Genomic DNA, 14305 nt, shown 5'->3' with positions numbered 1-14305 from the left:
AAAGAGGATTTGTTCCTTATTTAACGAAGACCAGAAATTAGGTTCTGGGAGGCTGGAGTTTGAAGGAGAGTCAGAGCCGCTGCCATCGTCAAGTTCTCGAGCATCATCACAATCTATAAGTTTTATTTTATGTTCTCTAGTTTTTCAATTATGTTTTCTTTGAACATGAGTAACTAAGTTATTCTCTAGGGCGAGGATGACGCCCGAGCATGGATAGTTATGATTTCTAATGTTATTTAATGGATTCTAAGTTTCTTTTAGATGAATGTTTAATCACTATTTTAATTGTTGCTATTTGTTTAAGTTCTTTGACTGATCACCTTAGGGCTTTGCATCTAGTAAATTGGAAGATGAATTTGAGGCAGAACTCGCAATATAATTCAATTAGCTTCTTGTGATTAAGTGTGGTGAATTACATTATTGCTTGACAAAGAATAATGGTTTGCTTGGTTCTCTCATTTTCTAGAACGTAATGAATTCAACTTGTTAAATTTATGCCTTAACCAGGATAGATTGCAGGATTGGGTATATGATCTTTGTCTGAACTAGAAAAGAATCTTACACTTAAGGAAAACTATGGTCTGAGTGCCTGAAAAGGACTTAGATACGGGAATTATCATCTAAAGAATCGAAAGAATCTGTTGAATGCATTGAAATCTAACTTGGATTGCTTGTGGTTGATTCCGAAACCCTAGACCTTCATCATTGTTTTTCAACCTTAAAATTCAACCTTTGTATGCTCAATTGTTTTTATTAATTTCTTGTTTGTTTCATAAACTTTCACAACAACAATCTCTACAAATTCACTTGCGTATCAGTTAGATTTAATTTAGGTATTTGAATATTAGATTAATTTGGAATCCTCGTGGGAACGATACTTGGACTTGTCAAAAGCTATACTACATCAATCTTGTGCACTTGCAAGGACAGACCAGGAATCCATCATGATGTTCCTCCCTCTTAGCCCTATAAATAGAGAAGCCTTCAAGCTTCAAAACACACCCCAAGGGGGAGAGCTCTCAAACACTTCTCTAGAGCTCCCTTCCCTTCTCTCCCTCAAATTCTCTTAGTTTCCTTTCAAGTTGTCAATTGTTGTAACAAAATGAGTTTACTAAATTTTCCTTCAAGTTTTCTTAGTTCTACTTTACTTTTATTTGTAATGTACATTCTTTCTTAAGTATTCAAGTTTAATTAGTTTCCAAGTTTTAATTATGGTTTTTGTTCTTATTCATTATGCTTATAAGTTAATATGCTAGTTTGAATGATTGATCACCATTTAGGCTTGCATGTTAGCTATCTTGGTTTGAATTAAGAGTAGACACCATGCTTTAATTCGAATTGAACTATGAATAGGAAGAGTATGTATGGACATTCGACAACAGGGATTAGATACATGCTTGGTTGTTTAAATTGTTCTTCTATGCTTAATGGGTTCCTAATGCTTAGTTTTAGGTTAGACAACAAATGATCAAATTAGGGAATTAGGAACACAAGGTTAGGACCAAACACCATGGCTTAATCATACTTTAGCTAGAATCAATCCGTTAATCTAATTGAACTTGGGAACTTATTTGCTTGAGTTATTTCCTTTTTTTCTTGTTTTATTTATTTTCTTTTTCATTTCTATTTTGTGTAGGGGAAATGAATTGGATCATTCAATCACCAATCCTCGTGGGATCGACCTCGCACTTACATATGCTATACTACCGAACGGCTCGTGCACTTGCGAGTATCACAAGTTGAGGATGCAGTTGAATCCATTTTGGTGCAGCTGAATCGAAGCAACAGAATTCTGGACCAACTTACTCGGCGGAGACAGCGCGCGGACCGCTCCATGCTTTGGCCGTATCTCTAGGGCACGGCAGCTTCACGCATCCCACGATCCACCCGCTCGGCTCAGTTCATACTGCCGCCGTCCACACCCATCCTGGCCCAAGCAACGCGTTCGCAGTAAAACCACAACAGTACGGTCAGGCCAGCCTGACCGTCTCACCACCTTTGCAGGCGTCGTCGTGTCCGTTGGGCTCTCACCTTCACTATGGGTCGGCCGTTCCAGGAACAACGCATATGCACCTTGGTCAAACCCACGGTGCTCATCCCACGATCAACCAGCTCGGCCATCACGGCCGAGCCCTTTGTTCAAATGGCCCAGCAGGCAAGGCCTCAGAACGAGGTGCTACAGGCCACGCGGCCGTATGCAGCCCAACAGGAGGTACCACCTCAAGGGATCCGGCTCGAAGATGTCCTGCGGATGATCGAAGACAGCTTAGCTCAGAGGCGGCCGGACGTGCCAAGATACACGAGGCCGTACCCGCCAGAAATTGACCGGACCCTCCTCCCCCGGAACTATCGATTGCCAGAGTTCATGCTTTTCTCTAGGGATGGGCAGACCTCCTCCATTGAACACATCGGCCGTTTCACGGCCCAGTGTGGAGAGGCCGATTCGGACGCTCAAAGGCTCCGACTATTTGTTCATTCTTTGACCGGCGCGGCGTTCTCATGGTTCATAAACCTTCCGCCGAATTCAATAAGGGATTGGTCTGATATGGAACGGGTGTTCCACGAGCATTTCTATCAGACCAACCGAGAGATAACGGTCGCCGAGTTGGTAAGAATGAGCCAAGCATCGGACGAATCACCTCGCGATTACTTACAACGGTTCAAAACCTGTAGGAATTGGTGCCGCACGAACCTACCAGAGAGGGAGTTCGTCAAGATGGCCGAGGAAGGATTGGAATTCGAATACCGGAAGAAATTCCAGGGAATCGAATTTTGGGACATGCATGACTTGACCAACAAGGTGGACAGATTTGCGTCCTTGTTGAAAGAGGAGATGCAGAAGAAGACGGCCTCAAAGGGGACCTACTACAGGAATCCCATCGTCAGCTACGCCGAAGCAGACGGCTCCGCAGAGGCCGAGGGCGATGAGGTCGAGATGAGTTCGGCCGAAGTCAGCATAGACAAACCCTTCGTTTGCAGAGGGCTTGTTAAAACTGACAATAGCCGCACAAAGGTCCCCGATGCCAAGTTCGCAACCCGAGAGACGAAGGCATACACTTTTGATTTAACGAGGGCCGAGGCTATCTTCGACTTGTTGGTGGCCGAGAAGAAGGTAAAATTGTCCTTCGGCCATAAGACTTCGAAGCCCGAAGAGCTCAAAGGGAAAACGTTCTGCAAGTACCACAGTTCTTGGTCTCATAATACCAACAACTGCGTTGTCTTGCGAGACGTTATCCAGAAATTGATAGACGAGAAGAAGCTCCAATTTCCGGAGAAGGCGGCCATGCAGGTCGACTCCAAGCCCTTCCCTCCACCTGTCGTTAACATGGTCGACGCCCAACTCCCGGCCGAGGATAGAGGAGGTCGCGGTTAGGCGAAAGGAAAGTAGCCTTTGGCCGAATTTGAGCTGGCCCTTTGCGAACGATGCAAGTGTAAGATCGGTCAGCCCGGGCCGCAGGAGAACAAGAGGAAGGCCGCCGAGCCATCTCGAACGACTGCGAGAAGATTCGGTGGTCAGTACGGTCGACAGCCGACCAACAGAGCTGTTTTCAGCCGACTAGGGCCACAAAACCCCAGCGCCTCGGCCAGCCACGAAGAAGAGGCCGCCCCAAGATCGATAAAAACGTTGAAACCACCAGTCATAAAGGATGACCGTTGGTACCATGCACGGCCTGGGGGCAAGGCCGAACCACTAACGAAAACCCAGTTGAGGAGAATGCAGAGGCAGGTTCAGCAGGCCAGGATGCAGACAACCGAGGTCGAGAGCTTCAAACTCCAAAAGAAAGTGGCAACTGCTGACGGGTTGTCATCCAAACCGGTTGTCTCCCCGGCCGTGAGAGCAGCCAGCACCAAACCTTTGAGGGCATGGCGCCCTAGGCAAGACGGAAGTCTCCGTGGTTCGTCGACCAATTTAGCCCAGCCAAAGGCCGCGGTCATGGAAGGAACGGATGAGGGTGTCGTCGACATCTACCACGGGAGGGATCCTCCTTTTTCGGCCAACGGTCTGTCCTTCCTCAGAGAATTCCATAAAGATCATTCGGCCGTGGATCTGTACGGTATGACCCCTGAGAGCCGAGAAATCGTAGAATTGGCCCTCAAAAACACAAAGGCGGAAGCGCTCCTCATCACCAGCGGTTCTGACTCGGCCATTAAGGCCGTATACCAGGCAAACAGGGAGTCCAGGGCAAGAGGCCTGCAGAGTTACCAACCCAACCTCGGCGGATTAGAGGCTAAAATCCTCTTCAGCAGGGGCGATTTGGATTATCTCCGCCGGTACTTTGCTGTGACGCCGACGGACACGTTCTTTGGTTTGACGGCTGAGGAAAAGGGCCGAGTGAGCCGCCTAGACGATTACCTAGCAGCCAGGGACGCGTTGGCCGTGGCCAGACGGACCCTCAAAATGGAGGTCGAAACCTCAGAACCCCCTGAGGTCAAAGTATCCACAACCGATAGCCCGGGGGCCGTGAGGCTTATGGACGAGGGTTTCGGAGATCCTCTCTTCGGACACGAGGCCGAGGACGACCCCACAATAGGAATCTCCGATGAAGAATACGAGGGAATCCTCGGGATGGTCGAGGAAACGGCTCTCACCAAAAACGGCTCTGAGACTGAAGAAGAAGCCGGTAGGGGAAACCCGCAGGAGCAGGAGGAAGTCGGCATCAACATGGTCCTGGTGCTGCCATTCGAGTTTTCAGCCCCGGGGGGGCAGACCAGCGGTTTAGAGGATGACGTGCCCGAGGAGCAATTTGATCAGAGGCCAAAGACTAAGGAGGAATTGCTGGCCGTAGCATTTAACGAAGTAATACCAAGAGACGAGCCGAACAAATACCGGCACTTGAAGCCGTTGTATATCTCGGCTCACATAGAGGGTGTGCCCATATCCAAGGTTTTCATTGACTGTGGGGCGACGATCAACATCCTTCCCTATTCCTTAATGAGAAAGCTGGACAAGTCGAAGGAGGACCTCATCCCCAGCGACGTGGTCATGAGTAGTTTTGTCTGCGATAAGTCAAAAACCATTGGCGTATTGCCCTTAAAGATTACCGTGGCCGATTAGACGAGAGTCGCGGCCTTCTATGTGGTCGAATCAAGCGTCGACTACAACGTATTACTCGGCCGTGATTGGATCCACCAATCTGGGTGTATACCGTCTTCCCTTTTCCAACTGTTATTCTTCTGGGACGGCCAGAAGGTGTCTATACACCCGGCCGACGAAAAACCTTTCGAAGCCAACGCCGTGCAAGCTCGGATTTACGACGTCGACATTGGATGGGTTGTCCTCACCGGCCACGATGCAAACAGCCGTCCAACCAGGACGACGGCCCAGAAAGTACTGGAGTTAGGCGCCGAGAATATCCGACAGGATTCGGCGCGCGAAGTGTTGATCGACCTCACCAGTCTTTAAATGATAGACAAGGCCACTAAAGAAGAGGGGGCAGCGGCCGTGAGGGATTTGGTAGAGCGTTTGCTGGAACATTGGGCGGCGGAATCCTTACGGCCAAATTCACCAATCAACCTGATCGAATTCCTCCACGAAGCGGACGAGACGGACGCATTGACGTTGGACGACCTAGAAACGGCGCCCGCCGAAATGGAGGATGACTACCCTGAAGTCCAGGACCCTTTGTTAGAAATTAATGTAGGGACCGAGGCCGAACCACGGCCTCTTTTTGTAAGCCATCTGTTGGATCCTAAGTTAGCGGCCGAGGTTATCGGCTTGCTCCATGAATATAAAGACTGTTTTGCTTGGGATTATCATGAGATGCCTGGTTTGCCAAGAAGTTTGGTCGAGCATGAATTAAGAATCAAGGAGGGGTTCAAGCCTTTCCAACAGCCGCCGAGGCGTTTCTCGACCGAGGTACAGCTTAGGGTCAAGGAGGAGATTGAACGGCTCCTTAAAGCCGGCTTCATACGAACGGCCCGGTACGTTGAGTGGCTGGCCAACATTGTACCAGTTTTGAAGAGGTCTGGGGCTTTGAGGGTTTGCACCGATTATCGAAATCTGAACCTCGCGACCCCCAAAGACGAATATCCCATGCCTATGTCAGATCTCCTGGTGGACGGAGCCGCAAAGCACGAACTCCTGTCTTTCATGGACGGCCATGCAGGTTACAACCAGATTTTTGTGGCCGAGGAGGATGTTCATAAAACGGCGTTCAGGTGTCCAGGAGCAATCGGGACTTATGAGTGGGTGGTCATGTCGTTCGGCCTAAAAAATGCCGGCGCAACATACCAGAGAGCCATGAACCTTATTTTTCACGACCTTATAGGCCGAACCGTTGAAGTCTACATCGACGATGTGGTTGTAAAGTCCCCGTCCAGAGCCGACCATGTAGGACATCTTCGACAGGCTTTTGACCGGATGCGAGCGCACGGCCTAAAAATGAACCCGAAGAAATGTGCTTTTGGTGTCACCGCCGGGAATTTCCTCGGTTTCTTGGTTCACCAACGAGGAATCGAGGTAGATAAAAATAAGGCTACGGCCATTATGGCGGCCCCTCCGCCGAGGACTAAGAAGGAGCTGCAGTCCTTCCTCGGTAAGGTGAACTTTTTACGGCGTTTCATATCTAATCTGGTGGGCAAAATTCGGCCGTTGTCTCCCTTGCTCAAACTCAAAGACACCGAGCGGTTCGTATGGGGAGCAGAGCATCAGGCGTCCCTCGACGACATCAAGAAATATTTGTCCCAACCGCCGGTCCTGATGCCGCCGAAAAGGGGGAAACCATTGAGGCTTTACATTTCGGCTTCAGAGGGTTCTATCGGCTGTCTGCTGGCTCAGAACAACGAGTCCGGGTGCGAACAAGCAGTGCACTATCTAAGCCGCACCCTCAACACAGCCGAATTGAACTATTTGCCGATCGAAAAACTATGCCTAGCCCTTTATTTCGCGACCACCAAGTTGCGGCATTATATGCTTCCTTCGGTTGTTCAAATCATTTCTAAGACCGATCTCATCAAATATATGCTTACCCGGCCGATCATACGCGGCCGAATTGGGAAGTGGACGATGGCATTGTCCGAATTTACCTTTCAATACGTGGCTCAGAAATCGGTCAAAGGTCAGGCTTTGGCTGATTTTTTGGCTCATCACCCGGCCCAGGGACAAGAGGAGGAGTTAGAGGTCGAGATCGGTATGGCCCGCATGGAAAAGAATTTTTGGACCATGTACTTTGACGGATCCAGCACCGAGGCCAGGTCAGGAGCCGGAGTTGTGATTGAATCTCCTCAAGGGCAGAAGTGGCAGTTCGCTTTCCAACTCGATTTCAAATGCACTAATAATCAAGCTGAGTACGAAGCACTCATCATTGGTCTCGAGATTTTGAAAGAAATGAAGGCAACCCGTGTTTTGGTCTACGGCGACTCTCAGCTGGTGATTAACCAGTTAACTGGGGAATACCAATGCACAAGCGAGAATTTGGCCGTGTATTATGTGACGGCCCTCAACACGGCCGATGGATTTTCTAGAATTTCCTTTGTTCATATACCGCGCGCCGAAAACGGCGAGGCCAATGAGATGGCCCAGGTAGCGTCTGGCGTAAACATCTCAAGCACTGACCACGATCGTGTGATAAGAATCGAGAGGCGTACCTTGCCAGCCTTGACCGAGCGAGGAATGACAGCGCAAGTGTTTTCGGTCGACATCACCGACGAGATCGACACGGCCGAAGCCGACTGGCGCTACCCCATAGTGAAGTATCTGCGTAACCCTTCTGGCAGCCATGAAAGGACTACACGGTTCCAAGCTCGGTGTTATTTGATCTATCAGAATGAGCTGTACCGAAAGGGATCAGATGGTTTGTTACTCCTATGTCCCAGCGCCGAGGACATCAAGGTCATCATGAATGCGTCTCACGAAGGGATTTGTGGTGCTCACCAGTCTGGGGTCAAAATGAGGTGGTTGGTCCGGAGGCACGGCTATTACTGGCCGACCATTTTGAAAGATTGTATCGAGTATGCGAAGGGATGTATCAAGTGTCAAATCTACGGCCCCATACAAAGGGTACCGGCCGAAGCCTTCCACCCGGTTACCAAACCATGGCCATTCAGAGGGTGGGCCGTGGATATCATCGGCAAAATCCATCCGGCCGCGTCCAACCAACACGCTTGGATTCTAGTGGTGACCGACTATTTCTCCAAATGGGTCGAGGCCGAGTCCTATCGGTCGATATCCAGCGCACAGGTGGTCAAATTCTTTGACAATCACATCGTTCATCGGTTCGATATTCCAGAGACTATCACGGCCGACAACGGCCCGGTATTCGCATCGGCCGAGACACGGGAATACACCGAAAAAATGGGGATCAAATTGATCCACTCAACACCTTACTACCCTCACTCTAACGGACAGGCCGAGGCAAGTAACAAAGTAATCAAGGGCATCATAGAGAAGATGATTGAGGAAAAACCTAGGGCGTGGCACGACTTACTCCCCGAGGCTCTTTGGGCTTACCGAACCTCAAAGCGGTCGGCCACGGGCACATCTCCTTACGCCTTAACCTACGGTCACGACGCCATCGTCCCGATGGAGTTAAAGGTTCGGTCTCTTCGTGTGGCCGAGCAGCCTGGGCATGAAGAGGAGCGTTATGCACAAGCCATGGCTCAAGAGTTGGAAGATTTGGAGCAATCTAGACTCGATGCCTATAACTTGATGCAGGCACAAAAACAAATCGCGGCGAGGGCTTACAACAAAAGGGTTAAGCAAAAGGCTTTCGCCGAAGGCGACCTAGTATGGCGAGCCGTACTTCCTATTGGGACAAAGGACCCCCGGTTCGGCAAATTTTCGCCCAACTGGGAAGGACCGTTCATTATCGAACGAATCCTTGGCCGAGGTGCATTTCAGTTAAAAGATAGAGATGGGGAACGGCACAACTTGCCGATCAACGGCCAATATTTGAAGAAATATATCCCGTCATTATGGGAGACGGCCGCAGAAAGGTTATGAGATTTGCGAATATCAAAGTGGAGTATGCAACATGACAAAGACAAACTAAATGAAATCATACTTCATTTTATTCATTCAGGATGAAAAGGGGGGTGCGTTTACAAGAAGACGGCCAGGTCCTAGCCGAGTACAAACACACATAAGAAAAATCACACCCTAAGTCTACGCGCTTCGGCTCCTCGGTCCTCTTGCAAGACAATCAGATGCCTTCCCCCGAGGCAGGACCTTCGCCACCTTTATCGTCGTCAGCCACGGCCAGCCTGCACCCAGGGCCTCACTCCAGGCCGTGGAAAGCGCATGGGCCGTTGTTGTGTAGATACAGCTGCACCAAAATGGATTCAGTTGCATCCTCAACTTGTGATACTCGCAAGTGCACGAGCCGTTTGGTAGTATAGCATATGTAAGTGCGAGGTCGATCCCACGAGGATTGGTGATTGAATGATCCAATTTAGTTTCCCTACACAAAACAGAAATGAAAAAGAAAGAACATAAAACAAGGAAGAAAGAAAATAACTAACTCAAGCAGATAAGTTCCCAAGTTCAATTAGATTAATGGATTGATTCTAGCTAAAGTATGATTAAGCCATGGTGTGTGGTCATAACCTTGTGTTCCTAATTCCCTAATTTGATCATTTGTTGTCTAACCTAAAATTAAGCATTAGGAACCCATTAAGCATAGAAGAACAATTTAAACAACCAAGCATGTATCTAATCCCTGTTGTCGAATGTCCATACATACTCTTCCTATTCATAGTTCAATTCGAATTAAAGCATGGTGTATACTCTTAATTCAAACCAAGATAGCTAACATGCAAGCCTAAATGGTGATCAATCATTCAAACTAGCATATTAACTTATAAGCATAATGAATAAGAACAAAAACCATAATTGAAACTTGGAAACTAATTCAACTTGAAACTAAAGAAAAGAATTTACATAATGAAAAGTAAAGTAGAACTTGGAAAGACTTAAAGAAAATTTCAGCACAAAAGATTTCATTAGTACAATTGAAAACTAGAAAGAGAAACTAAGAGAATTTGAGGGAGAGAAGGGAAGGGAGCTCTAGAGAAGTGCTTGAGAGCTCCCCCCCTTGGGGTGTGTTTACAAGCTTAGAGAACCTCCCTATTTATAGGCCTAAGGAAGTGAAAAATCTGAATTCAATATGGCTAATGCATACAACACTTGAATTATAAAATCTGAAATGGTTGATGCACTTGTATTAGAAAATCTGAAATGGTTGATGCACTTCACCAATTAATCCCACTAGCAGCCCTAGCTCATCTTCATGTCACCATGACCAAGCTTCCAACCAGCTACAATAGCTCATGCCTAGCTCACCATGACCAAGCTTCCAACCATCTACAATAGCTCATCCTGAGGTCAGCATGACCAGCAACGTCAAGGGCTTACGAATTGGGCTTCCCTTAAGCAAATTAAGACTTTAAGCACTCAAACATGAAGTTCAGAATGTCTTCTTTCCAGCCATATATCATTTGGGCCAATCCAAGGTCGGATGAGGAAGTTAAGGCCAAAACAAATTGCTAACTCATTTTGCGCGCTGATAAAATCCATCCTGAGCATGGCTCTGTGTTTGCTAGGTAACAGACTCCATATTTATCCAATGGGGCTGCATTTTGGAACAACTTTCATGAAGAATGCGGCCTCATCCGAGCTGTGTAGGTTGCTGAAACAAATCTTGCAATGTGACCTACGAAACTGGGCTGGCAGGGGACTGTAGCCAAAATTGGTTTATCTTTAAGCTCTTCTTCCATCCAACCAAATCAGGCCCTAACACGCATGGATTGCATCATTTACTATCCAAAGCCATCATTATTACCTAAAGGTCAATGAACTGAAAGATAAACACAAAAAGGATTAAAAACACAAGTTTAACTCAAAAACATAACCAAATCATAAGCTAGAATGGTACAAAATGATATACAATTATGAACCGATCAGCCGTCACTCCGGACACGGAAGGCCACTGCCACTCTAGCCGTGGTAAGCAGTCGCCATTCCTGCAGTGGCAGCGGCCGTCGTTCAGGCCGTGGTAGCGGCCATCACTCTGGACATGGTAAGCGGTCGTCATTCCGGTTATGGTAGGAGCCATCACTTCAGCCTTGGTGAAGGCCGTCATTCCGGCCATGGATGTGACCCGAGTATCCGGCCGCATAAATTCGGCCACGTCGAGGTCATTGTCCCAGTTCTTCTCACCCGCATAAATTCCGTAGATGTTGACAAAAAAAAAATATAATTATAATAATCCCAAAATGAATTCTTTAATAAAGTCCGCGAATAATTCTTTACGCTTTGCTTGAACGTGGACAAATCGATATCTTCATGTTTTATGTTTCCCACTTCCAATATAACTCCTACAAGAAAAAATATCTTTACGCTTTGCTTGAACGTGGACAAATCGATATCTTCATGTTTTATGTTTCCCACTTCCAATATAACTCCTACAAGAAAAAATATCATAATAAGTTCACCAAATTCAATATAGAAAGTCCATAATTTCAAATGATGAGAATAAAAAAAAAGTAAAATTATCATTATTAAGCCAAAATATTATAAAATCTCTAAAAAAAATATATTAAAAAGATGTAATTTGAGACTCTCATCGCCGCACACCCCAACACCTCTGATGCCCATAAGAATAAGTAAAGATCTAGGAGTATTACGCCCCAGATTTCTAACACATAAAAATAAAACAAAACTAAAATCAAAATCAGAGCATGAATGAGAATACATTTTAACGCTAAAGGAAAAATTATAATCCTTTAATGCTAGATTTAAATAGGCCACAAACCCAAACTAAAGTCAACACTAAACTAATAAATTTAGAGTCAAATGTTACAAAACAAAAATAACAAAAAGGAATTCAACTCTCTAGAGTCACTCACTAGAAGTAAACAAATGACATAACACAACTACATGTTTGGAAGCTGCTCGCCTCTAATTGCTCAACAGCTACTCTTTAGGATGAACCCCTACCATGGAATGGTGTACCGAGTCACAGTGGCGGATCAAGGAATTTTTCAAATTTAGGGCGAAATGTGGAAGTGCAAAGCATTTCGATTGAAGAGAAAGATCGTAAATATTAATTAACAAAACACTCATTCATAGTGGAGCACAAAATAGTACAATTCCCAATTATCCACGACGCGTTTACATTTTTTGAAAACGTTCCATAATAACATAGTTACAGATGCTATACTTAACAAATATATTAGTCTTAAATCAGTATAGGTTAATGCCTAATGACAACTCCTTATGTGAATTTAGCAAGGTTGTAAATTAATGAGAGATGACTTTGCCTTTTTCCTGGACGGATGATGCTCAACTATCAAGTTAGAAAAGCATGTTATCATATATAACATGTAATTAACGTAAACTGTTGAAGCATTACATAAATACGTCTCTCAGGGTATATGTATACATCTACCAAAAATATGCGAAGAAACAATACTTCAATGCACTAAGGGTATAAATTGTAATTTAGTAAGTTTAGGGGTAAAATTGTAATTACAAAGGAAACTTGCAAACAATAAATGGAGGGTATAATGCCGAAATGCCCCTTGAACTTGTACCTAATTATCAATTTACCCCCTGACCTTTTTTTTTAGCGAATTAAGGGCTCGAATTAAATTTTATTATCAATGTTCCCCCTGCCATCTAAATCATTAACATTTCATCCAATAATCCATCAAATCATTAAAAAAATCTATTTTAAAAAAAAAATAAAGAAAAATATATATTTTTGAAAAAATTAAAGAAAAAAAAGGAAAAAAAATCCTATGGACCCACCCACCCCACCCCCTGCGTCTTCTTCTCCAACCTATCCTTCCTTGACCTGCAACAAAATCCCACCATTTTTCTTTTCTTGCCAAAGCAATTTCTCAAGCTCATCTTTCTTTCTCTCTCTCTCTCTCTCTCTATCTCTCTCTCTCTCTCTCTCTCTCTCTCTTCCCCTCCCTTTCCCATTTGAGCTCCCCCCATCCCCCATCACAGACCCACCCCACAATGAACCCAGAACCCACAAACCCACCCCCCAAACGAACCCAGATTTGTTTCACCCACAGCCCCCCTCACCCCACAAACCCATAACCACTGCAAACCCATTCGTGCGCCTTTCCCCTCCATAGCCTTAAAGGTCCAGACCTCTTCACCTCACAAGTTCATTGCCCCTTCTCCCAAAATCTCAACCCTAAATCGCACAACTCATCAATGGATTCAAGATTTGAATAAAATGGGGCTGTTTGGAGGGTGGGGGCTGATGGGTTTGGTTGCATAAAGAGAGAGAGAGAGAGAGAGAGAGAGAGAAAGGGCAGAGAGATCGATAGAGAGGGCAGAGAGAGAGAGGGGCAGAGTCGCAGAGAGAGGGTATTTGAAGAAAGGGTTTGGTATTTGGTGTTTGGTTGGAGAGAGGGAAGAAAGGGTTTGGTGTTTGGTTTTTGTGTTTGGTTGCAGAGAGGAGAGAGTTGCAGAGAGAGAGGGAGTCGTAGAGAGAGAGGCAGAGAGGAAGAAGAAAGGGTGGGTGGGTCCCAACCCTCTGTTTATTAAAATGATTTTTTTTTTCATTTTATATGTCATACTATTGTATTTTACAGTATATAATTATTTTTAACATATGAAATGACCAATTTGCCCTCATATTTAACGGCAAATTGGATGAAATGTTCGAATTTTGATGGTGGGGGGAACATTGATAATAAAATTTAATTCGAGCCTGTAATTGGCTAAAAAAAAAGGTCAGGGGGTAAATTGAGAGTTATATACAAGTTCAGGGGGCAATTCGGCAGTATACCCATAAATGGATGGATAGATTGCCTCGTGCGAAACAAAAACGGAGGTTCGGATAGCCCAAATGAGCTGGTCAAAATTGGAGTCAACATGATGACGTCAATGCCTATCCATATATACCAGTCACAACTAGAGATTCGGTGTGTGTGAAGAGTTGTGTGCCCACGAAGCGGCTGTCACGACATGAACATTATCCAGAAAAATTAGAACTTCCCTCCACGATATCTAACTTGTTTCTTCCCCAAATCAAGCAAAAGATACATCGATTTCATAGTACTTCTGAAGGCCTACAACCTCATCCAATTGGTTTCCTAATAAATCGTTCGTGTAGGAGATTCAAATTTACAAATTTAGTTATATACCCAATCTTAGACGTAGTCTTATAAAGAAACCCTATACTATTTAAAAACTATAAACACACAAAAAAAACCTGTCAATTTTTTCAATTTAATAGCTATTTTTAAATTTATTTGTGTGTGTAAAATATCTATATTGCCCTTGTACTATGGATTTGAGAGAGAAAAATAAGATCTGCCAACTGTAGATTTTGATATTAATATT

The sequence above is a fragment of the Prunus avium genome, chromosome 3, assembly GCF_965620075.1.
Source record: "Prunus avium chromosome 3, drPruAviu1.hap1.1, whole genome shotgun sequence".
NCBI classification, from domain to species: Eukaryota; Viridiplantae; Streptophyta; class Magnoliopsida; order Rosales; family Rosaceae; genus Prunus; species Prunus avium.
Note: the sequence above shows the minus strand (reverse complement) of the source record.